Consider the following 27,226-nt stretch of genomic DNA (forward strand, 5'->3'; position numbering starts at 1 on the left):
CAAAGCTATTCATTGAACTCGAGCAAACCTAACCTCAATTTTAGTGACGTTACATGCTCAATATCTCTGCTATCCCATAGAACAGATCTTTAGTTGTTATATTTATAGAATCTGTATATTTTTATCTATTTAACCCCACATAAATCATCAGTGTAACGATCAGGCCCAAAGTCCTATGGGAGTTCGCCATTCTCCTTTATAGGTACTAAAAAATATCCTTCATCAAGCTGACACATATCGTTCACCCAACGCATCTTATATATTTCCGAAATACAAAACAATATTTATAGACAAGACTAACTGGTGTCAAATATGTCAATTTGTTCCAATAAACATCGGTAGCCCTAGTTAGGTTCCACAAGGCCGAAAGCTGCGGGGTGCCGCTAGCCCGGGGCGGATGAGGACAGCTCAGTCTCGCGCCAACCGTTACCGAACATGCTGTATACGCCACGCATATACAATTTGCGCGCGAATTTTTGAATCTCAACGGATTCGCGCGATTTGTGTTCTGTGCGACATTTTTGTGATTGTTTGTATTGTACATTTTTTTGAGGTTAGCATAGTTTCGTGAGTATTTTTTTTTATGGTAACCAGAATATTTTAATTTTATTCTAGTTTTTTTTTAAATGTATATAGTAAATAGTAGGTATATTATTATAATATACCAATAATTTATGAAGTGATAGTAAATATTAAATAAGATTAAATATTATAAAAATAGCTTAACCTAGATACTACGTATATTTTAATTTAATTCTTTCACGACAATAATTCCTGCAAAGCAGAAATAAAACATTTAATGACTTATGCCGCAAGAAATAATAAGGCACTTTGTTAACTCTTGAAGCAAGCGTATCGTCGCAAGCACGCAGGCTTCCTTTGAATTAAACTGAAAAACGGCCCTTTGCTTGAAGGAAAAGGCATTTTTTTCATCCGCTTGTGTGAGGTGACCTTAATGAAAAAATACTAATATAATGTATGGTTTAACTGTTAAATCAGGTGGAACGTTGACTATGTGACCTTTTAAAGCTGGCTTTATAAAAAGCATTGAAAAGAGGTTTTCTCTGTAGGAAAAATAATCTTTAAGCTGCTTCTTGCTCGTTCCTAAACGGAATTATTAAATAAAATTCAATAAGTACCTACGTTAAATTATTCAGATAACAAAGGAATAATAATTACTATATCCATATTTTTAATACATATTGTATGCATATAAGCGAGCATACATAAGTTAGTAATAATATAAGAAAGTAAGTTTCCAAGTGTTTTTCTGCAAAAAAGTTTAAACATTCTCCAAAAAGGTTCAGCATTTTAAGTTTAAAATGTACTTACGTTATTCCTTTTTTCATGAAGTTTTTCAGTTAAAACTGCTCTCATGGCGGTGGAACTAAAGAGTAAAAGTAGATAAGACGGAGAGACAAACTTTCAACTTATCATGCATGAAATGAAATATGTTTCGACGTGTATATTTTATTAAGTCTAGATTTTTAGTAATGCATATATTAAAACTTTTTAAGCTATTGCATAGCTTCTATCGCGGTCCTTAAGCGCGGGGACCGAATCGAGAAATTTCGTAACGAAGAAACCTCACGCTCCTCACTCCGACGGGCACGGAGGTGTGGCTAGAAGGCATGCTATGCAATAGCTTTACCGCGGCAGTCCTCGAGTGCCACACGTCTTTTTTTTATTATGCCATGACTACGCCCTGATAGAATTCCACGTTGTTTCTTCGTAAGAACCCTCTTTTGTGCTTTGACAAAAATATGAAATGAAATAGTAGATAGGGGTCGAGTCATTCTTGATAGTGAGGATCGTCACATTTGGTGTTTCATTTTACTTTTAGATACAGTATGTCATTATTATATTTTACAAAAAATGGGGAGCTTTTTTCTTTACCTATGTCTGAAACAAAATTATTCGATTACATTTATATCTATACTAATATTATAAAGCTGAAGACTTTGTTTGTTTGTTTGATCGCGCTTATCTCGGGAACTACTGGTCTGATTTGAAAAATTCTTTCGGTGTTAGATTGCTCATTTATCGAGGAAGGCTATAGGCTATAGACATATCATCACGCTAAGATCAACAGGAGCGGAGCCACGCAGGTGAAACCGCGAGGAGCTGCTAGTGGAATATAACATTAAAAAGTCACACCTTTCCGGTCTTATCTTGGCCAGTGACAGCCAAAACGGTTGAATAAAAAGCTTATTTTAAATCCACTCATATTAAATCGGAATAATGTATGTGAATTATGCTTATATATTTCGCATTTATGTCTACTAATTTGAATACAAAATACATTCGTTTAGCGCAATTCTGTTGACGCTAATCTGTTACAAATACGTACGTTGTATAAACGACTTAATGAGAATTTGTATCGTTTGAAATCTATTAATTAGACTAATGGTTTTAATTTGTGTCTTTTATTTCAACTGAATGTAGAGACATTTGATTGTACCAAGGATTGTACAAACTGTAAATACTCGTATACAAGCGCGTATATGTATAGTTTTGTTTTAAAAAACTTATTGTTTATTTACGGCCAACACAAGCTGAAATAAAAACATCGTACATTTTTAGAAATTTCATCAAAACTTTAAAGCTTATCAACAAAATAAAATCATAGAAAAGACAGTTTTATATTTAATTTAAAGATATTCTTGTCATGTACGAGATAAACTTAATATAACTTTGTCTCTTCATGTTGAAACTTCATCGTTAAATATACATATATTTATTTATGCAGAAAAACAACAGTTTACTACTTCTATATAACGGGTAAATTGAGAAGATAAATTAATCGCAATATCGGAATATTTTCCTTGTTTTTGAGGTGAATGACTTATGTACTTTTTATTGAATTTAAAAATAATACAATATTTTGGTACATTATAATATGTATTGTATTAAAAAACTATTAAAAGCAGTGAATCAGAATGTTATTTTTCAGTATAATAGTCAAATATTAACAAATCAATGAAAAGAAACGTATTAAAATAATATTATATACTTATTTTACGATCTATACATCGAAATGCGCCGTGATAAGTTTATACATTGAGTAAAATATTCTGAACGCATTTGCCTCTGAGGAATACAGGGTTCTTCACAAGAATATTGAAAATGCTTACATTTTTTATCACTTACATTGATAATAATTTGCTTCCCTCAAAGTATTTATTATATTTTTTAAGATTTATTCATATAAATATTTATATTATATATTCACAACTTCTGAAGTTTAGTTTTTCAATCAATGAAAGTGATAAAAAATATCAGCAAATCGTGCAATAGGGTAAAATCAATAGTAAAATATCTCATAACCCTACCACACCCTACACATATTTTTTTGCTTTTTGGATGACGAAGAGGAATATATTGAATCAATACAAGAAACAACGTTTGGAACGAATATCCTCCCAAGATAAGGGACACAGAATAGTCGCTATGTACAATTAATAGAAATATTTTCGATGATTGATTTCCGAACGGATATAGTAAGTGAAGTCACTGTTTATATATTATTTTTCTTATTTTTGATAGGTACTAAGAGACTGTATTTATTAAGAAAAATACATTCAAATTACCAAGATATGAAGAAAGTAATAAACCATAATCTAATACCAAATATCAGTCATAACTACGGATGATGGATCGCTCAGACAAAATTCAATAAGGAATTTCAGAGAGCCATTCCCAATTAAAAACCTACAAACATTGTGTATATGAAAATGGCATTCAGATTTCCGATTTGAATTTCGGCCATGTACGTGTTTTGCATGTGTGAGTGTGATGTGTTGCTATCGCGATACTGAGTGGCAATATCTCACCCTAGAAATAAAATTTCGAGAACTTTCTTCCCATTGACTGTGCCAGTATCGGCCATTATGAGTCTATACTCTATACGAGCATATTTGAACAACGCTTGGCTATCAGATGAGAAAATAGTCAGCTATAAGATCGATCGATGTTATAACTAGGTACCTACTTATTTTGTTCCGTTTTATGTGTATTTTTTGAATCGAAACTTCTTTAGGCGCGTGGAGATACTTACCGTTCAGTCATGGAGTAAGGCGAGTATGGTATCTTTGAATCTTGCCAAAAAAGTTTCATTTCTGATGCGTGTGCTCGGCTCACACGCTCTTTTATTATTGAAATATAAATCTTCTGTTCCTATTAAAGTGTAATCAATAATGTTTAGGATTTCGCAAAACAGCGAAACTTTACGAACTTTGTTACTTAGAACTTGGTATGATATTTTAATGAAGGCTTTGGATATAGGTACGATAAGTATATCTATTTTATTAATTGAAGAAGTAATAGGTATAGTAGCGTATATAAGACCACGCTGCACATATATTTATAAAAAAAGCTATTTTATCTTCAAAAAGAAACAATAAACACGTTATTTTCGTTTACACTGCGGGCATGCGAATTCGCACTTTTGTATTCCGCCAACGAATATTACGAATAAGATTTTGCTTTGGCCGCTCGCGATGCAAATACTTGAGACTTCATAACTAAGAACTTCAATACTTTTGTCTTACACTTTTATAATGAGGTGAGTTTAATTTACATAACCAGTCTAATTCTCTTTATTATTTCAAAAATATCAGAATTAAATTTTCAGTAAACCAACGCATAATGAGAAGCGTTTTGATCATTTTATTGTCTACTTTAATAACCATAAAATTAACTTACTTCTTAAAGCTATTAAAACTATTAATTTGACGTTAATTACCTAGTGAAAAAATAAGTTTTTAAGAGCAGAGTAAAATTTTCGTTTATTTCTTGAAACTTCTGTGCCAACTAGATTTAAGTCTTTGTAGAAAAACTATGGTTGAGGATTTTAAATAATATTTTAGAGTGGAATTTCTAAATATTTTAATAATGAATGAAACAAATTACTCTTAGATTTATAATACAAGAGATAAACATGTGGGACACCCGAATACACCAGTGAATAGGTTGGAGGCAGGTTTTTACGCGTAAATAGGAAATTATGCGGGAAAGATAATTAATTAATTCACTCGGGGTAGGAAAAAAGTGCCGGCGTGTGTCCCATTAATTACCCAGCGAGTTTACCAAGCTTAAAGTTTATAATGAATTTATGTGAATAGAAAAAATGTCATATGCAAAAACGCGGGAAACTTGGTGCGGGTTAATAAAATGCATAGACAACAAAGCTGCAATAATTTGTAGAGTTTGTACTATGTTTGTAAAGAATAATGTTTATAAATTAACGACATTTATAATAATGAAACTTAATGTATATGTTAACGGAAATGTATGTAATCCGTTATTGTACCTACCTATACAATAATTCCTAGGAAATGTATGTAATTCCTAAAATCGCACGGAAATGTGTGAAACAAATTATTTAATTCTTACACATTTCCTAGGAAATCTATACATTTCCTAAATGGCAAAGGCCACATTCAATACTGCTCATCGTTGAACCGCCGCATTACAAAACGGCCCTGTTTTTGAAAACAGCTAGCCGTAATGTAATACGGCGGATTATACAATCCAACTGCGACATAAAGATATACGTAATAGTAATAATATTTCGAATAACAAATACATATAATAAATATGTTAATACACATTACATAGGGTAATCCAGTACATATAGATTTCATCAAGAGAAAAGCCTTGAGGTGGTACCTATGTCGTGATGGCACAAAGGAAACCGATACTTTGACATCTGAATCACAGATCAGCGCCATTTGGAATAAGAAAACGGGATATTTAACCGTATTGTACGTTCGTATATAGCGACTGTGGATTTTGAAAAGTCAGGTAAAATTTGCTCAAATTCGATAATAAAAAAAGATATAAACAGTTCAATACAATTAAATTTTGTATTTAAAAACCATGAAACATTATGTTCCATCGACAATAAATAAATTTTCTTAAGAATAATAATATCTGCCAGGAGTTTGAACCTACGATCTAATGATAACCTAATGCTACGTGTCCTGTTCACTCAACTAAATTTTATAACGCTTCTTTTACTGTTAAAGCTGTGCAACTTTGGAATGATCTACCCACCAGCATTAGGAAAGCTCAATCGCTTGAGTCTTTTAAAAATATGGTAAAGAAACATTATTTGCAAACCTGCTAATTTTCTGTGCTGTTTTTCTTTTTTGTGTTTTATTTTAAATGTTTTGATATTGTTTGTTTTTTTTCTTTCGTTTATTTTGATTTGTATGTTTTTAGTATTAATTTATATGCTTTTTATGTGTACACTATCTTCCCATATTTGCAACTGTATATTTCATGCTTAGTACTGGTTGCTTGGAAGAAATTGCTATTTAGCAATAAAGCCGCCAATTGCTTCTAATATCCTTGTATTGTAAAATTAAAAATTGTGTGCAATAAAGAATGTATAACTATAACTATAATATTCAATAATTTAACTACGGTGACACACTATAATATATCAAGTTAACACCATATCAAATGATTCATTATCCATTTAGTAATGCAATCTATACTGGCAAATCTCGAGACCGCAGCTTTATCTCAAATATTCAGAATATACAATTTCTTTTGGATTTCCCACCTGAATTGTGATGTGGGTATGCGTTAAAAATTCATTTTTAACTCTAACTTCACTCCTATATCCGCGTACGTGTCTCAATTTAACAAAATTACGTTTTAAGAAATGTTTTGCGCGTAGGAATACCTACGAATACTAATAAAGATGAATCATCAGTTTAAAAGAGAGTTTATTAGCATTTTCTTTGCAATTTTCTCTTAAATAACGAATCCATACTTAATATTATAAATGCGAAAGTAACTCTGTCTGTCTGTCTGTTACTCAATCACGCCCAAACTACAGAACCAATTTTCACGAAATTTGGTATGGAGATACTTTGATACTCGAGGAAGGACATAGGCTACTTTTTATCCTGGGAAAATGATGCAATCCCGGAAATCCCACGGGAACGGGAACTATGCGGGTTTTTATTTGACTGTGCGGGAGAAGACGCGGGCGGAAACCTAGTAAAATATAAATTTAGAATAATCTAGTTAATATAAATCACGTTCAATTGTTTGCACGATTTATTAACTTTGGTCATTTATTTTTCAGGGATTGAATTCGTAGCTCTTAATTTGAGAGATGTTTGATTACACATTGATAAAAGTTAATGGATTGACACATCGTGAATTGAGCATTAATGATAAATGTCTGTTTGTAAATCAACAATTCGCAGTGTATTTTCGAAACAGGATGATAAAACTTATTGGCAAATGTTCCAATTAATTTGCTGATTTGAGGCTATTTTGTGATACAGCAGCGCTTGATAAAGGCTTATCGGTTAGATCATAACTCAACACATGGTTTTAAAGGTCCAGCTTTGTTCAAATAACTTTGTATGCTCACTTTATATACTTTTGTGCATGTCTGCATGTGGTTACGTATGAATGTTGTACTTATGCTCGTGAATGATATTTTTTGCGAAAAACATATGACCTAAGTCATACAAGCAAAAATTGTTACGTAGAAAAATCATCATCGATTCAATGAACACTCGCAAAATCACATGAGAGGGGAATAAAATATCATTCATTTGAAACTCATTAGATGATCATTGTACTTCATACAATTCGAGTTGAAAAAAGTACTACGCACTTTATTCCGGGTTTTCATCGCGTGGCACGGTGAAAGATAACGATGGCTTCAAGTGCCTATAAAAATGCTAATGATATGAAGGTGATGTTTGAAAAGAAAAGAAAATTGCGAATCGGCGGCTTGTTTACCTTTATACGGTTACAAATTCGCTTCGCATTATAGCGTGCTGATTTAGGTAATTTACTTTTCAATAAAATGAAATATTATTTATAACGTATTTCGCATCAGACGCATTTAAACTTTCGAGTTAAGTAAGTTTTAATTAACTACTTCTGTGCCGTAGTAATGATAAAAAAGTAGAGGATGTAAACTACGATAATGTTTGTTTAAATTAAAACGAAAATTACAGAATAGATACGATATAATGTTATAAAACACTATAAACATGTTCGATATAAATGTTAAGAAGTTTTAATGAAAATAAACGTCCCACTATTAAAACTTTAAGGTTGTTTCTAACAACCGCCACACTAACAGATAAGCACAGAGTTTAGTGTAAACAATAAAATTGATTGATGCCTGTCGTTTATCAAAAAGGTTAAAACGCGAAAAATATTCTCACAGAGTGGTCGAATCCCACGTTGATGTCACGCAATAAAACAAATGGGTTAAGGCGTTTAAAAAATTCATTCTGAGTGAATTCGATTTGCGTAGCCGACTGGAAATGTGTGATAAGACAAAATTGTCACGCGTTTGTACCTTGCTTGGTGGCTGTAGGCAAATGCGATTGCTACGTGGCCAAGCAAGCTGTATTCAATCAATAATCGATGCTGACTTTACTTGTTAATTGTGATACGTCTGATTGTTGTATTTGATTTGAATAAGGAATTAATGTTCGGAAGGACACTTTAGGTGAAATGTAGAGATATATTTTATTGTCTACCTACCCTATTGTAGAGTGCGTGTGGAGTAAATTATTTCATGCAATTATTTTTATTTAAACGATATGTAAGGTACATTAAACATCGATGTCGTATTCTAAATGAAGTTCTTTTGAAACGTTTAAGAAATACAGTATTCGATTCATTGCAAAAATCGTAAAGTATTTGATTATAATATTTTATTTTACTTTTTTACTTTGTCTGTACAAAAAATATACGTATTATTATTTTCTTGTGTTGACACAAAATAAACAAAAATCCAGACCTAAACGAATAATATGTATATGAAACGATGAGCATTTGATACACTTATCTCATAAAGTAGTAAAAAAAATATCTGCAGTAATCCGGCATATACACGTCCATCTTCCTTTTATTATCCCATTTTATTCTCACTCGTTTGGGTTCATCCAACCTCACGCAAAACCACGCGAAGATTATTTATTATATAGTACTGAATAAATCATTTCTTTGTTATGACAGTTCTTATAGAAAAATAATTCTGACGTCGAATCACGGCGGTGTTTTCAGCAATGTTTACGCCGTTAATAAGTTCTGAGTTCGTACTTTGATGTTGATTTATATTCTTAAATGCTTAAATAAACAACATGTTGTCGGGTTATTTAAATAACTTTATTTGGCCGATTTTTATATATTTAGTTATTTCACGTAGGTCAATGCGCAAACAATAAGCAAAAAGTTATTGCTAGAAAAAGTAGCGAACATCGTTTCATCATAAAACTTTCAGAATAATATAAATATGAGTAAGAATGATGAATAAAAGCGTATTATCTTTATAAAAAATACTACGTCGGAATCTTTATTTTTCTTTTACACAGACATTATACATAAGGTTTCTTTACTTAAGAGAAGCTCTCATTATTTTATAAGTGCCCAATTATAAAAGTTAATTTGTTCAATCTAAAAATTAAACAGCTTCAAACAAAATCCATCGAACACTGAGCATTAATTTAGAGCTCCAATAAGTTTTATCACGAACTTAAATAACTATCGAGCAATTGTACCCAAGAAACAGTTTGCGTAAGCCTTCGAAAGAATGAAGTTCTCTGGAAACACAATATAGAGTTTTCTGTCAACTTTCACTCGCTTTTCGGTCGAACTTGATATAACTTTATCCAAACGAGCGAAGTACTAAAGAGGCTTTTTACTTCAGGTATGAAGAGAATATTATGTGTCGCGTTTAATATAAGTTGGAACAATCTGGAGTATTCTTAATGTAACGTACGTACTTTACTATAATAGAAAATTCTTGTAGAAATTTATGAGAAGGTAGTTATATTCGGTTTGGAAATAATAAAAGGCTAAAAAATGAAAAATGTCAAATTAGAAATGACTGTAAAAACAAAAACAGTAAAAACACTGTCAACTAAATCTTTAACCCTCATCAACGGTGCTTGGTGCTACTTACATGATACGTCTCGTGTTTAACATGGGCTAAACAAATATGTTCAGCTTAAATCTATGGCAATGAAGCCGTTGGTGCTATAAATTAAGATAAAAAATGGAAGCAGCTATAATAATAAGCATATTCATGGCTTTGAAATTTTCAAAATAGTTACTAGAAAAATTAAATCACAACAATTTTCCCAAACTTTACTACGGCTCGTATTAAATTGGTCCTATCAAGGAAATCCGACGTGACTCATCTACGTCAATATTTTTTGTTGAAAAATCATGTTTCCTTTATTTTGTTGGCATAGTCCGGTTAATCATAGCTACGAAGTGGGTCGTTGTTTATTTCTCGAGGCGGCATTTTTGTATAAGTGACGAAAATGTCCCTTATTCAATGTTTTCGCCGCGTATTTTGCTTTATGAAAAATAACTTACATATTTTAGTATGGGTATTACTTTTTTCTCTAATAAAACGTACCGTATTCTAATAAACCAGCTTTATTAGAAAATATGTGCATGAAAATTTATTAGAATTTATCTTTTCATGTTTCGTAAAAAATTATTCAGAACAACGCTCGATCAATTATTTCATCAACATTTGATTTCAATAATAAAATATTCATGAACAAAGATAAATGCGCATTTCTAAGAAAGATATTTTAAAAATGTGCGTCAATATTAGCGACAAAACCAGAAAAGTAAAGTAGAGCAAAAGTACTGGCATCGCTTATAAATGTGCCAATAATTTTAATTTTATTACAGTTTGTAGTTTGTTTGTTAATGTCAATGTAAAAATAGAATTATAATATCTGGGATATAGCCAAAATATGGATATGATGGCTACGATAAACTAATTTAAGAATTATTCTGAAGATAGATTTATATAATTTATTTTTAAACCCAATTTATGCAAGGTTAAACCTACCTATAAATAATTCCCATGCTGTTAAGATTAGAAACAATTCTAAAACAAATAGTATCCTTAAATTATTAATTAGAGTAGTTAAATATCATAAATATACTGTTCACTTAAGCGGGAAATGGAGGGCAGCGGAAAAGGAAAGTACACTTTCCATTTTTGTGTCGACCCTCTCTGGCCCTTTCTATTCTTACTTGTAAAATTGGGCCTGCGTAAGTTATTTTACCGGATGAAGCGTAGCTGTATTATACTGTGAGCTTTATAACAATGCTCAATTTAAAATAAAACTATAAGCTTAGTTATTTTATGACAATAATTCATAACATACTTAAATATATGCCATGTTTTAAAAAACGTCTGAGGTTTTTGTTGCTCCAGCATCAGAAGCAATTACCGATAGGAGTTCGGCCCGTCGCCACATATGGTATTTTTTATTGTGTATTTATATAATAGGTATCTAACACTCTCCCACTGTTCGCAAAATAAAATTAAGGTGCACATTATATTTTTTCTCTGCCTATGCTACATTAACACACTTTCATAATTATATGTATCATTGAATACTGAATCATTGCATCTGTACAGTCACGTGGTCTCCTCTGAAAATCAGTGCAGCAATACATTTTAAATAATGGTTGCTGCTTTGCTGACGGGGAGTCCTTTTTGCCTCCATTACTGTCTTTTTTTTCTGTTTTGTGTAACATGGTGGCAAATAAAACGATTTCTATTTCTATTTCAAATATATAGCGAGAAAGGAACTTAAATGCTAGTGGTATGTATTTTTGATATGTTTCATATTTCCAATTATTATAACTAGCATAAAACACGTCTAACAGTAGCCGTGTATAAAGTTTATCTAAAGGCTTTACTATGCATGGATATTTTATTGAAATCAATTCAGGTGTAGGCAAAGCGGTCGCGTTAAAATGCAAATAGCAAATCGTTTCTGAATCATATTGAATGGAATATTTACATATAGATATCCAAAACGGTTCACTTATTTCTTATTATTCAATGCTAAATAAATACCTCACTAATAACGATGAAACTATAATTTGAGTCTAACTTTGAAAATACATTGAAAGCTGATGTAAATTTTATTGTTATTACTCTAAGTACTTTTCAATAAGTTTTAAGAAGTGTGCTAGTAGGTGCCATTTATTATCTCATGTCTGTTATTATTTCTCAAGTTACCTCGCCACTTTAAGCGATTGGCAATTCCAATAAGCGATCATCAAAGATACATTTCTATTAACTAGAGCTCTTAACGTCATGTCATAAAGATTCAAGGTTGGATGCTTGCATAGCAGCATCTGAAGAACGTCTTGAAAATGAGGTCGCTTCGGCACTTATCTTTCAAATCGCCCTCCAGTAATTAAAGAGCCAAGGTATGTTTAAATGGACACATTTCACGGAGGTAGTATTTTTCACAAAGGCACATAGGTAAATGGCTGTTTGTCGTGAATCTAGATGCTCTTTTTATTTTTTGAAATAGCAGCAGGTAAACTAAAATTAATAAATTCAAAACGTTTTTGGAGAACATTTTAGCCTTTTTCGTTTTCGGAAGTTAAAGAAGTGCCTGGCATTCGTGTTTAAACTGCTGTGTTGCTATGATTTCTGTACAAAGAAAATTTTTTAAAAAAATAACAGCGGAATTCTCTATTAATTGCTATATTTTAAGAACGAAATCAATGTCCTTACACGCCGCCCATAAGCATCCACTCCACTGGGAAGTGGATGTGTTGCTGTCCTCAGGAAAGGGGAAGGATATATAAGAGAGGGAAATCGTTAGGGATAACTTGGAGAATCCTTAGCTATCCCTAACGATTTCTGTTAATATTATTATTTCCGTCATATTCCGAAATACTCTATGTAATAATTTAACATTTCAATTTTATTACAGTTGTTTTCCCAATTATGAAAATGATATTCAGCAAATTAAGATGTTTGAGAATTTAACGTTATCTCAGCAATATCGTTATAGGTTCTTTTGCATTAAATGCTAACTCAGCTTAACGATTTCCCCGTGTACGAACTTGACCGAGATTTCAGGTCTATGGCGTTCAAGCTCGATCAGTTATGTACTAGTGCTGATGAAAGCTATCGATGCGATGGAGTAGAAATAAATTAGGGATTTCAGTACTAAATATTAAAATTGTCTCTAAATTTGCGTAGACTTATGTTATTTACGTATGATTATTTATCAAGTGAAGTTTAGTTTTGTATTGGTGGACAACCTTTGTGAATTTTCAATTTGTGAATTTTCAATTTTGCAATAATAAAAATAGACGTGTGGTACTCGGGGACTGCCTTCAAGCCATACCACCACCCGTCGGAGTGGGGAGCATGAGGTTTTTTCGTTACGGAATTTCTCGATTCGGTCCCGCTCAAGGCCCGCGATAGAAGCCATGCTTAAAAACAAAAACAAGATAGTCTGTTTAAAACCTTTAGTTCTTTTAATGTGTAATATTCACGTAATACACTTGAATTTTAAAATATTATTTATGCCTTAAAATTTCTCGTTTTAATAAACTCATTCGATTACTTATCCATGCTGTGCTTGTGATTAATTTTCCAGCATTAAAGCCAATATCAAAAGCTTGTTACATAATAATGCCGTACTTTCGTTGATATTATAATGAAAATTAACAAACAATTTAATTACTGACCTACAAACATGGGTCAGTGAAAATAACGTATAAAATATCTCAATAAGTAATTACTTGTTTTATTCATCAAGAAAAGCTTTAATTTGCTTTAAGTTACATTAAACTAATACGTCCCTTAAAAAAGAACATCATTGGATAACAGCTCTACATCACAAATGCACAAAAACATCGAGCTATCAAATCCACGCAGTAATTTTAAAATCATTCCCACACCACAAAGGTAAGTGAAAAAGACGCAAAAGGGAAATAGTAATGGCTTTCCGTGGCTTGTCGTAGGGTTAAGTATACGGCACAAGAATGTAGCGCGAAAATGACAGCCGCCTACTGTACAATAAAGACTTTAGAATATTACGACATACTTTGCTGATTATACGACCAACTGTCAACGCTTAATACTCTAACGAGCGCCGCACACGACCCTGTTGCGTTTAATTTTAAATATTAAATTAGTTTATATCGCAGGATGGCTTGTTAGAAATTACATAGCGTGCAAAGTATTTACATAGTAAACACTGATTCATGTGAGGCATTATCCTGTTTTATAATTTTGTTTACAAAGTGGAAATTTAATTTAGCGTTTTATCTTCGTGTAATTACGCTTTTGTTTTAACTAACGTTCATCTAAACCGCGCTTTGCATATTTTATTATTTACTTTCATGAAGTTAATGGGAAATTCATATGATGATGATGAAATTCATATGAGTATGATATTAACTATATGTCTACATATCTACATACAATCTATTGTAGAATGAAAATACATTTACGTACACCAATCACAAATTTGTGATTGCAATAATTCAGGTTCATCTTTAACAATTCTTCACAGCATATTTTAACATTTAAAACTCTTGTTTCAATTGTATACTCTAATGTAGCCATTTAAATCGTGCCAATTACCTTTAGTCATAAAATGTGATCGCAGTGGGCGAAAATTCGCCATTACAATTCCCAATATAGATTTTCTGCAAAAGAGCGTAGTCTACTTTGCAATGAACATTCGGTTCGGTTCATTTGAACTTTATTAAGTGGAAATACAACTCAATGGCGCGTCGTACCGACATCGGGTGGCGCTTCAAAATCTGTTGAACCGATCTCTACAAACACGAAACGTTCTGAATCTAACGCCTAAGGAATCAATGTACATTCAATTCTGTATCACTAGGCAGCAGACACTTAGTAGATATATGGTATATAAACCCTCAACCAGCAGTGGCTATAATTGCCTATCAAATTGCTTAATGGTCATATCTTTACATGGAGCTTTGCTCGATTTTCTCATATTATAAATGAATATAAAGCCAATGTATTTTGTACCCCAAACCTTCAACTTTATTACTTTACCAAGTCATCCCAATAATATGATTTCCAATCACGCGCGTTATAAGTGCCTATCATTCTCAGGGAGTATGAATTATTTCCTCCGATATGTCTTTGTAAATAGAATAATTCCGTCGTTGGCTACAAATCTTTTCTTTTAGCGGGAAATGGGATTATCGTCCTAGATAGCGTGGACGGGGGCGAGGACTGGCGACAAAATAAGATGTATTGCGAACCGAATAAATAGAAATAGGTGTCCCAGTGGATGACTGCTTCATAGTCATCGAGGAAAGTTGTGATAAAATTGCGATGATATCGCGGTCCGATTGGAAGCGTGCCCGCGGCAATCGAAATAAATGTATTCTGATTTCAGACTTGGAGTTGTGTATTCCATTTTAAACAGATTTGCAACAAACGTCAACACAAAGATATAACGCCCCCGTTTGTTAGGCGTACTGTTTGAAAACATTTCTGACCCAGATTCTTCTATTAGTTCAATGGTGATTGTGTTGATTGAAATATTTAATGTATTTAATATTGTTTTAATGTGTGATTATCTGATGAGATAACAAGGTTGCCCTATTAAAGAATTGAGTTCAAAACAACCATTGGTTAAATAATTTTCTTATTTATAAGGGTTAGACTGTTATATAGGTAGGTATACCTAATAATTGACGGGCTAACTCAATTAGAGGCTTATCGAAGGTAATTTTTTAACAACGCCTTTATTTATTACGTTCTAATATAATTATGTTACGGGTTAATACAATCCATTTGAAACTTTGAAAACACAAATTAATTACGTCATCCGTTCTGACTTAAATGGGCTCATATACCTGTCCCAAATTATTGTTCAGAGGTGTTTTCCCCTTGTCATGCAAAACGGAGAATTCAGGTTATTATATGTAAATAGAACACAATATACTGGATGTGTTATTTCATGGATGACACCTAAGTGGGGTTTTGAATCTTCAAGCGTGACAGCGGCCTACGCCTAACCCAGAATATTGTTTACGTTTCTGCATATTTTATATTTCCATTTTTTTGATACGGAATGGCTACGTTATTCGCAATAATAGATTACTATCAGATAATGTCACTAGATATATACAGATTATACAGATTATTTGCTTTTAAAACTAAAGTTAAAAAAATGTTTTATTGATTCGTACAACAAAAGCTTGAATAAGCGGATAACAATGAATTACAGAATATGAAATCAGCAAATGGTAATTAATGTGAGGTAGATTAATAGTAACTTAGTGGAGAAACTATATGAATTACGGAAGTCATTTATCAAACTCTTCACTGTAATTTTAGACTAATGCAATGACTTGCCAGAGTTCGTAATTAAAATCATATTAAGCTCTTCTTTCAATAATAATACAATGCAAAATCATGTTCATATCTATTTATAATATATTTAAGTTTTTTTATTTATCTCGTATGTACCTGAGATCTCTTTGAGTCAGACGCGTATAACACAATATTGAAACGGCGATTATAAATTTATTATCCTGCATGTAGTTTTACCGAAAATATAATGATAATTATTAATTACGATTTTCAGTTTGAATAAATGTAATTCTGAGTATTTAATGTGACAAAGAGGACACGTTTTATAGGAAACCAATACGCGATTCGTTCCAATACGTAGAGTCGAATTAATTTTCACTGTAGTACTTTATGATATAAATATATTTCTTTTAATTTTAAGTATAAAATATCATTATTAGTTAAATAAACATTAGGTACAGTTAGCGCTCTTACAATAGCGTAATATTTTGCAGGTAGAGCACAAAAAGCTTTTATGCTAAAACTGCGTCGCGGTAACCTTCATAATATATATTTGCAAGCAAGTTGGAAATGCTGAAATCTCAGCGTAGAACGAGCGTTGATGCGGAAGCGATAGATTTTACGCTGGCATATGCAGAAGCCGTGATCGGAAAATATATTGAAACTTAAATTTTTGTCATACAATGTAGAGGCAACATTCGAATGATTATTGCAATCCCTGTGCGTTATTAAATATGTGCCTCGTATTCTAATACACGAGCTATGCACTTCAAAGAGAAACTTTAAATAGATATGCTATAAATTTGTTGCAAAGATTGCAAGAGTTGTCGGCAGCAGAACTCATTGCAATGTTTCAATTAACTAATCTTAACTGACAGGTAGGTAGTCTTGCCTTTGTCAACTTTGAGACCGACAATTATTATTCCAGACATTTTATGATTATGAGACAGGTATTAAAATAAACAAATGGTATATGAGACAAAATAGGAGACTAATTCAGCCTAATAAATAACAGATATTTAGTGAAAGTGTATTCTTCCCTCCTATAAATATAAAGAACATTAATCATAAAGGGTCGTGCAGGTTGAATTGAAGTTATTCACAAGCGCTAATAAATCAGCTTTTTAATGAATATCGAATACTAAGTAACTATTCGTCTTGATTATGATAAAGCTACTGAATTTATTGTGCATTAATTTATTTTATTTATTTATTGAATAAAAACGAATTACATGCGTTAATTTATGATAACTCTTCAACAATGAGACAGTAATGAAAATTTCTTGTTACCGAATTGCTATTAAACGATAATGAAATCAAACAAGCAATGTTTATGATCAAAACATTCGTGAAAGTGGTATTGTATTGTTCAGGTAGGGCGGGACAGACACGCCTGCTATTTATGTGTACTAACTTTTATATGCCCCTATTTAATTCGACGTGGGTTTTATGTTACGAAATGTAGACGGCCTTTTACTAGACACGACCTTCTTTCTTATTAAGCATAGACACGTATGAAGTCTTTGATAATAGTGATGAAATGTACACTAGATTTAGATTAGTTTTCTTAGATAAAGGTTACGGTCTACAAGTCGAAACTTTATTGTATTTTTGTAGGTATTGGATCTTTTTGGTATTTCAATCTATTGGCACTCAATATAAATATGTACCTATTTGTTTACGGAACTCTTGTTAGAGACTAATAACAATAATATTGGTCAATGATATTGGCCAAATCTTGATAGATGACGAGAAATCCCTTATGACACTTCGTGTCATAAAAAGGTGAACCAATTCTATCATTGAGCTGAGTTCGTGAAGGGCCTAGTAACTAGTTGGATAAGGTAAAGGTAAAGAGGGTAAAGAAATAATATCGATACATATTTTCTCTTTTTTATCAAAACCATCAACATTATGAGACATTTCAGTGCGATAAAAAAAAATCAGAAGATGTAATTAAATAAAAATAGATTACTAGATTTTACATAAAAGACTTAGATTGCTTTTAGATTAGCTAGCCTCCTTTTGAATGAGAACATTACGTGCATTGTAACGTAACATTATTCTGTACCTATTTTAACTTGTTCTCTTTCACATTAATTAATAACTATAACAATCAATTACTTCAATAGGACTTCTTACAATGTATAAATCGATCATTTCACAACACATAACATTTAATGTCCAGAGCCATATGTTTTATGCGACTATCCATACGGAATCCCAAGTAGCGATAAACGTAATTAATTTTAATAATACAACGTTATGGGCCATCAAAACGTCCCTATACAAAACCCGATGCCCCATCCTTAACCTATATCTGCTTTAATAACCATAAATCTAATATAACGATAGACATCAAGCACTTGAGAAACTTTCATCTTATTTATTATTCAATACGATCTATTCCAATTGTAATATGTATAAATAAGTACATACCTATAAGTATTTTAAGCTACTTATTACATTATATCTTCCTGGTAGTTAGGACACGTCTAATTTGATAATGCGGAATTTTTCTGAGAAGATCTGAATAACCAAAGCTTTTTATAGCACCTTAATAAATAGAATTCTAAGAACGTTTCTTCGTACCTCGCACGATTTCGCAGAGGTGTTTTTCAACAAGTTCAACATTTGCTTATCAACTTTATAATATAAAAATGTTAGATAAAAGTATTATTTACTCTATTTCTCTATAAATAAATTCTTCAGCTTCTCGTCTGCTCTTCGCAAGGAAAATATTAATTTTCTGTAATAAATACCTGAATAGTATAATTCTGAAGCGCGTGCAATATTACCGATAGATTTTCTTTTGAAGTAAATTATGAAATTTTATTGTAAAAATATTTATTGGCTTGTCGCTATATCCTGGGACGCTACCAGGGAGCCATAGTGGGACGCTCGATTTTGGAATTTTTCCATTTTTGGCGCAAACATAAAAACGTAAATTTAGACGAGGTGGTGCAATAGAGACATACACCAAATACACTTTGAAGCATTAAATATAATATTTAAATTCCACGTCAAATTAAATTAAACAATATTTTAATGGATTTCCGTAATGAAGACTACCAGGCTCATATTAATGTAACTAATAACCTCACGAGACCTCTGCACCTCCCCGTATTTTCTGCCGCTGCAAAAAAACGTATTTATGGATTTTAATATTACCGGGAAAGTAATTTAATTACTTCCCTGTATAGCAGTTTTGCTTTTTTAACACTCATTACGAGTCAGCTATTAAAATTCAGGAGCGACGCCTGATGGTCGCTATTTACCTTCCGTTATAGAAATAATAATTTAATTTCCGGACCCGCGCTAATTTTCTTTAGCTTTTCCTAATTTTCTTAAAAGGTTTAAAGTTTAGCACTCTTTTCTATTTTATCTTAGCACGTCATATAATATAAGGATGTTTCTAGATTGTTACTAAAAGTTGATGTTACTATTTTACGACATAATATGTCTAACCTTTAACTTATATAAACTAACCTTAACCTTTTAAGAAAATTAGGAAAAGCTAAAGAAAATTAGCGCGGGTCCGAAAATTAAATTATTATTGAGGACAAACATTGTGACACGAGATTTATATATATTAAGATATAATATATTCGCACACCATGTGCAGTTCGATCCAACTTGAGAAATAGGATAGTTTAAATCTCAAATCGTTTTAGAGAAAGCGGGCGAAGCCGCGGGCGGTAAGCTAGTTATTTAGTAATTTTGACGACTATCTGTGTTTAACTATTGTTTTCTAGTCTCCGAACAGTGTCTTATTGCCAAATCGACGCCTATGTAATGAAAGAAAGATCATTTTTTTTATTTCAATAGCTATTACAGTGATTTATGATTGAAAGAATATAAAATCATATAACACATATTTATTTTCCGTTGAAAGAAAGAATCTTTATGCTATTCTAAGACAATCAGTAGGTAAAGCAAAGGATCATTCGTTCTTTAAAATTATTTGACATCCTACTAGAGACATCACTTGTCACTTGCTTGACAAATGGCGTCTATAAATTAGCCACTGTCCAGTTGTCTAGAAAGGAGACCTAAGGTATGCTAGAACAGCCAGACTGATTAATTATCTTGGTCTGTAACTCATAATTCTTCTGAGATTAAATGGATTATTCATTCAATACATTGTAATGAGTAATAAGTACTTTATACAGCTAACAGTAATACTTAATACTTATTAGTATATTTCCCTGTCTACAAAGCTACGATTTGTCTCTTTTATGAAACCGAATGGAAAGGAATAAAATATTATCAGTATTTTATTCAAATTTGAAAGATTCTACGATCCGATGTGTTTCCAAATTCAAAGTAAAGCTACGTTTATAGAATAGCAATGGCAAATGTTAATGCCCTCTTATCGTGCGGTGCACGTATTAAAATGGCCCTGTGTGTCACTAACAGGTGTTCCAGAGGCAATATAACGACAATGTATCGCCATTAACTCCCGTTTTACGCTAAAAGCCTAGGAAATTGTGACGCAGAAGAAGGTTGTTTGTGTACTTATTTATACAAAATTATCAGAAGTGAAACTATCATTAGGTAATTAAATATTTATAATGCTGATTCAATTAATATGTACATATTGTAACTAATATGATAACATGAATAAAATTGAAGCAGTAAAAAGCGACTACAATAATAAAAGTTGAATCATCACTACATAGTATAAAACAAAGTCACTTTCTCTGTCCCTATGTCCCTTTGTATCTTTAAAACTACGCTGCCAGATTTTGATGCAGTTTTTTTAATAGATAGAGCGATTCAAGAGGAAGGTTTTAGTTATTAGTTAGTTTTATTTATTAGGTTTTAGAGTTTAGACAAAGCGGGCGAAGCCGCGGGCGGTATACTAGTTAATTATAAATATATGTCTTGATGAGTACATAACTTATAACTATTTAAAGTATTTAAAAGTTTTTTTTTTGGCATTGTATTATCTCATGATACTGGCCAGATAAACCTTTTTAAAAAAAAAACATGTAAATGTACCGGCACGTTACAATATTTTATTTAAAAAGTAATGTTCCCAATTCAAACGAAGCGCGGGAATATAAAATTCCATTAATGTAATTTTGCAAACTGGCAATAAAAAGACCAATTATAATTAAAAAGTCATTTATTACTGTGACGTGATGCGCATTTGTTTAACACGTAGATAAAATAATTGAGCCTAGATACGCGGATGTTTTTTTTAGAGAAATTCAAGAGTGTTTTTTTCTTTGCAGATAAAATAACGATGTTCTCAATAGTGGATTTTAAAAGCTGAAGTATGGTGATGTGGGTGGGTATTCGCGATTGTGATGTTGTGACAATGTGGCGGAGCGTGTGACGCAGCGGGCCGATGCGTCGCGGGAGCGTGTATAGCGTGAGCGAAGGCGTGGAGCGGTGCACCTGCGCTAGGTCGGTACAAACTACAAATTATAACAAATCTGGCACAACTTTCTATGTATTTTAGTAAATAGAAACTTAAAAACACTTCGTAATTAGTACATTAGACAACGGACATATCGATGCCATACATAATGATTTTATGTTTCCAATTATAGTACACTTTATAAACTTGTGGTGTCGAAACGAAACAAGTGTATATGAGGTCAAAAACCTCTTAAATTAAATTGATCATTGTAACGAATGTGAATTTTATCTGCCAAACCCAAAGTGGTCAAAGGATTTCACTTAGTACAAAACAATTTATCTTTTATTTTTATCCATACATAAAAGTAAGTGCTTTCAAGTAAACTGTTACGAACTTCAATAATATCTCAAGTTATTTTAAATAACAAAACTTAGTAAGAATATCCAACAAAAAGGTCAAAGCCTGGGAGAGAAGTCGAATAGTAGTGTGCGTCAGGATTGCTCCGCCAAGTTATCAAATCAGAAAATGGTTTCAGCCAAAAATTTGTCAATATTTGTCAAAATCGAAAGAAACAAACCCCGTATTTGTCAAAGCAGAAATAAAGAAGTTATAAGCGTTTTAAGTTGGCCGCGCAATCCTGACGTCAAGGACTGCGCGGCCACGGAGATCTCAGCAACTACTTGGGATAGAGAAATAATTCCTTTTGTCAACTCAAGTCTGTATTTGTCAAGATTTGTCGAAAAATGAATCAAAGCTCTATATCAATATTATAATTAAATATTCGCCTTGAAAGTCATGGCCGCGCAGTCCTTGATTTGCTATTTTGTTTTCAGTATTTTTTTTATTAAAATTGAAGACTTAATATAGTATAGGAGTTAAAAGGAGAAAGGTCTTAATTTGTCGAAACTGACAAAAGCTTTAAAATACGACTAAAGTGTAATTAAACAGACGAAATCAATTTAAAACACAAAACTCGTGGCCGCGCAGTCCTGACGTTACTTTAAACCATGATATCTCAATAACTATAGTAGCTAGGATTTTGCTGTAGACGTCCATATAATCCTTATATTAACCCCATTAAAATGACATATCCTTTTACCCTCAACACTGTTTGGGACGCGAGTAATCTCAAGAATTATGTTACCCCATACAATGTTCTAGTAGAGTGACCATAATGTCGATTTGTTTTAATCTTTGTCAAACTGGCTATGACAGCACAGTTCAAGGGCATTCTGTTCTGTTAGTCAAAAACTTAAATAAAATACTAAATAAGACGAAATAAAAAACTTGTTTAATATTTGAATATTTTTATTCATCGCACAAATATAAAGATTTCAAAAATCAACAAAATCATTATTCTTCAACTTTAAATGTTTTTCATCGGCTCTTACACCTCTACTAAAACATAAGTTAAAAAATGGATATATACAGAATCGTTTGTACTCTCTTCTAATTTACTCTTGTTATCGTCGTAACAAAGCATTCCGCTATTTCTTATAATATGACACTTATAATGCCCTATTGTTCCAAGTATTGGAGGAACATATTCTACGGCACCTAATAATTTATAAATGTTTTGTTTAATTATTATACTTTTAGGTACCTCATGTAAAAACACCATTTGCGTGCCATTTAAATCGAATGTAACAATTTTTGACAAGGTATAATGAAATAGAACTACTTCATTGCATTTTCTGCATTGCTTGTTTTCCCAATCATGAATAATAATAGAATCTTCCAAGTTACTGATGGTGAAAATATTAATTATATCTAAATTTAACGGTATAAACACATGTTTTCTTCTTGATGGGGTAGAATTTATGCATGCACTATTTGAACAGTTACTTACAGAAGAAGCACTAAAAATAATATCATTTAAGACGTGCTCATAAATAAATGCAGCGTTACATTCACAATCATAATGATTGTTTTTGAAATGTATCGAAGCAATTCTTATTCTTAATTTGTTTGCTTCTTCACTGTTATTATCAGAGTTACAGAGGATTTGTAAAAACGCTGTTATATCCCTATTTCTGAAATTATTGTCAAATAAATCGCGTATGCATGAATACTCTTTAAATCCGTGGGCCAATAAAAAAAATACGGAATCAAATGCACAAGTGTTTGTTAATTTAATATTTTTTTCAGATATATCTTGTACAGTAAAATTACTATTTTTTAAAAACATTATATTTACAGGTTTATTTGCAGAATCATCTTTAGGAACACCTTCGCCTCTCCAGTTTTCAACATACGTAGGAATTACTGAGAATACCGAATCATTTAAAAACGTTTTGGTTACACTAGGTTTTTCTTTTTTGCAGCATTTGTTTTCAAATGGTAACATTTTTCGCTTCCTAGTCTTACCTCGTTTTCTTTTAATGTTTTTCTCCTTTTTGTCTACAATGTCGGCGAAATTATTTAAACAATTTAAAGCAATTTTTATTTCACCTAATAAATAATCATAATGCATATTTAAATATTCATCAATGTTATATTTCTTCGACCTTGTTGTGAATAACAAATTTTTCATAGTTTTAAAATAGCTCTCTATAGCTGAAGATGTTGGTACTTTGTTTTGTGATTTATATAATGGGCACATAATATTACTCCAGAGGGGTAACTTTAGGAGTAACCGTTTGAGCATTGTTATTAAATGAGGCATGTAGAAAGAGTTTTGTGATTCTGACGAACTTTTTGTTTTATCTAGGCTTTTTTCCCTCTCAACAATTTCATCAAACCATGAGAGCAAACCGTCATCATCGTCGAGGATTATGTTTTCGTGAATATTTTCCTTCTCATCGGTGTCTTCATTAGGTTCCGTATATGTAGTATTACCTAAGGTGCAACTTATTTTCTGAATATAAACAGAAACAGGGTTTTCTGGGTTATCGTATTCGGTTAGACATAGTCTTACAACATCAGTAATAAGAGTTTTAATTTGCTGAAACGATTCACATTCTTTCATATACAAAATGCAACGAACGTATAACATTTTAACATTTATATCCCTATTTTCAAAGCAACGTAAATTATAAATTGTTTTGATAAAATGACTTGTATCTAGCCTAATAAATACTTCAGGTAATGCATAATTGCGGCCACTTAAGACTAAAACAGATCGTTTAACATAATCTTTTATACTGCTAAACGTAGTAAATGCTGAAACATTAGCTGCAATTAATGCTGATGAGTCATCGGTAATAATTTCATGTGGCGGGCTCCTTACTTGAATTAACCATTTTTTTAACCACGCTGCAATTGAATCTTTATTGTGAGAATCGGTAACCATTTGAAAAATTGGAGTAGATTTAATTGAATCCGAAGCAATCATGCCAATATATACAAATAGTCGTCGTTTTGTTAGTGTAGTTCCATCGGGAAGCTTTATAGCCTGAAAAAAAGATCCAGTTGCATCTACAGTAATGGTCACTTTAGAAAAACTATTACAATAGTTAGTATAGTACTCTATTTGCTGATCAGACCAATAATATAAATGAAAACACGGTATCAATGTCACTTCACGGATAAAGTTCTGTACCTCTTGAGTCATCATGAGTATACTTAAAATTGGGTGAGCATGAAGTCTCTTGCTTTGTCGTTTCTCATACTTGATCTGGCGGAGAGCTGCTAAACTTGGCAGCACTGGTGGGCAAACTTGATTTGGGTCTTTAATTAATTTGGCCGCAAGTTCTTTTTGTACGACTACGGCAGGCTTATACTGTAGAATTTTTGCTAATTTACCTCTTTTGTATGGAGTTAATTTTGATTTTTTTTTAGGATTGTGTGGTACATTCTCTTCCTTACAAGTAAGTATATCGCATGTAAATCTTACAGTTTTTTCAGAAATTGCTTCGGTTTTTATTATTGTTTCTCTTTGACATTGTGAGCACTTTCCAAATAACGAAATGTTATTTTCACCGTCAACTTTCTTATTTTTAAAGTTCCAAGTACATGGTAGCTTAGATAACTCCCAGAGCTTTTCTCTCAAAAAAGTCGCCCACTTAAACTTTGGCAGACTCCTGTATTTTTGGTGTGTCGATGAGGTCCTTATATCTCTTCTAGCATAATGTACCATCACGGGTTGAATTTTTTTCCATTCATGCTCGTCCATTGTAAAACTAAATGTTTTCACCTTGTCTTGATATGTCAGCGATAATGAAGCCACACTATGACGCGACGGTGAAGAAGATGAACTACTCTGAACTCGGGGTGAATAAAGGTTATCATCTTCATCATTTTGAAAATACTCGTCGTAGTGCCTTTTCAATGCTTTGTAGATTGCATAAGGAGCTATCGTATTATCTAACTCATTAGATATTGTTTTAAATACTGGATCATTATATTTAATACTGCGATTTCTGCATACATCTCCGTACTTAAGAAATATTTTTTTTAATTTTTCACTATTGACTTTTCCTTTGCGACCCGCTTTTATCTGAAAATTAAATTAAAAAGTATATTTTTAAATACCTATCTATTTATTTATAACTGCTTTTTAATAATTTGAGATTACCAGGAGTTAAAAGTTGCGTCTGGTTTAGGCAAAACCTTAAACGCTCTATTTAGTTTTTAAATAGAGAGCCTGGGAAAGGTTTACCTTACCCAGGCTTTATTTATTATTATTAATTATATAAAACACAATAAATTCCATCCTTGTTCATTGCCTAATTTGTTAGGACTTTATTCCGATCTACTTTTTAACTAGGTACCTATGTAAAAGTACTGACTACAGCAAAACTGGTAAAAGTTTTAACATGGTATGGTGGTAGATAACACAAAATAAATATCGTTAACAAATTTAATTCAAAAATAAATAACTCACCATATTGATTAATATCACGTAATTATTTATATCACGTTTAAATATACACTAAGTCTCTCACTGAATACACACTTATGTCCTTTTTATCGGAATATCACTGTCGGATCCACAACGTACAGCAGTAACAGTCCGTTGAGATATAATACTGGTATCGTGACGATTCGACGCGAGCGCGGTGGTCCGCTGACCAGCAGTTGTGCGAATGAAAAGCAATATTAGAAAGAGAGCGCAATAGGCAAACTCGCGTCGATGCTCCTGTAGTGCGGCCGAAGAGACCAACTTAGAATAATGTTAAAATAGTAATTTTACTGATTTATCTGTAAAAAATATTAAAACATTTAAAGTTGAAGAATAATGATTTTGTTGATTTTTGAAATCTTTATATTTGTGCAATGAATAAAAATATTCAAATATTAAACAAGTTTTTTATTTCGTCTTATTTAGTATTTTATTTAAGTTTTTGACTAACAGAACAGAATGCCCTTGAACTGTGCTGTCATAGCCAGTTTGACAAAGATTAAAAACAAATCGACATTATGGTCACTCTACTAGAACATTGTATGGGGTAACATAATTCTTGAGATTACTCGCGTCCCAAACAGTGTTGAGGGTAAAAGGATATGTCATTTTAATGGGGTTAATATAAGGATTATATGGACGTCTACAGCAAAATCCTAGCTACTATAGTTATTGAGATATCATGGTTTAAAGTAACGTCAGGACTGCGCGGCCACGAGTTTTGTGTTTTAAATTGATTTCGTCTGTTTAATTACACTTTAGTCGTATTTTAAAGCTTTTGTCAGTTTCGACAAATTAAGACCTTTCTCCTTTTAACTCCTATACTATATTAAGTCTTCAATTTTAATAAAAAAAATACTGAAAACAA

At 32.0% G+C, this 27,226-nt stretch overlaps 1 protein-coding gene across 2 annotated transcripts in view; it reads left to right on the forward strand.

Moving 5' to 3' along the window:
• Positions 1–419: 419 nt before the first annotated feature.
• LOC123697988 (monocarboxylate transporter 4-like) overlaps positions 420–27,226 on the forward strand; it is a 45,104-nt gene continuing 18,297 nt past the window's right edge. The window contains exons 1-2 of one of the 2 annotated variants that reach the window (XM_045644578.1): positions 420–553; positions 21,385–21,559. The gene's annotated coding sequence lies outside the window, so the exon portion shown is untranslated. Of the gene's footprint in view, positions 568–21,384; positions 21,560–27,226 lie in introns of both variants that reach the window. The other variant, XM_045644577.1, reaches the window with a different exon arrangement.

This window comes from Colias croceus, chromosome 15 (assembly GCF_905220415.1).
Source record: "Colias croceus chromosome 15, ilColCroc2.1".
Lineage (NCBI taxonomy): Eukaryota > Metazoa > Arthropoda > Insecta > Lepidoptera > Pieridae > Colias > Colias croceus.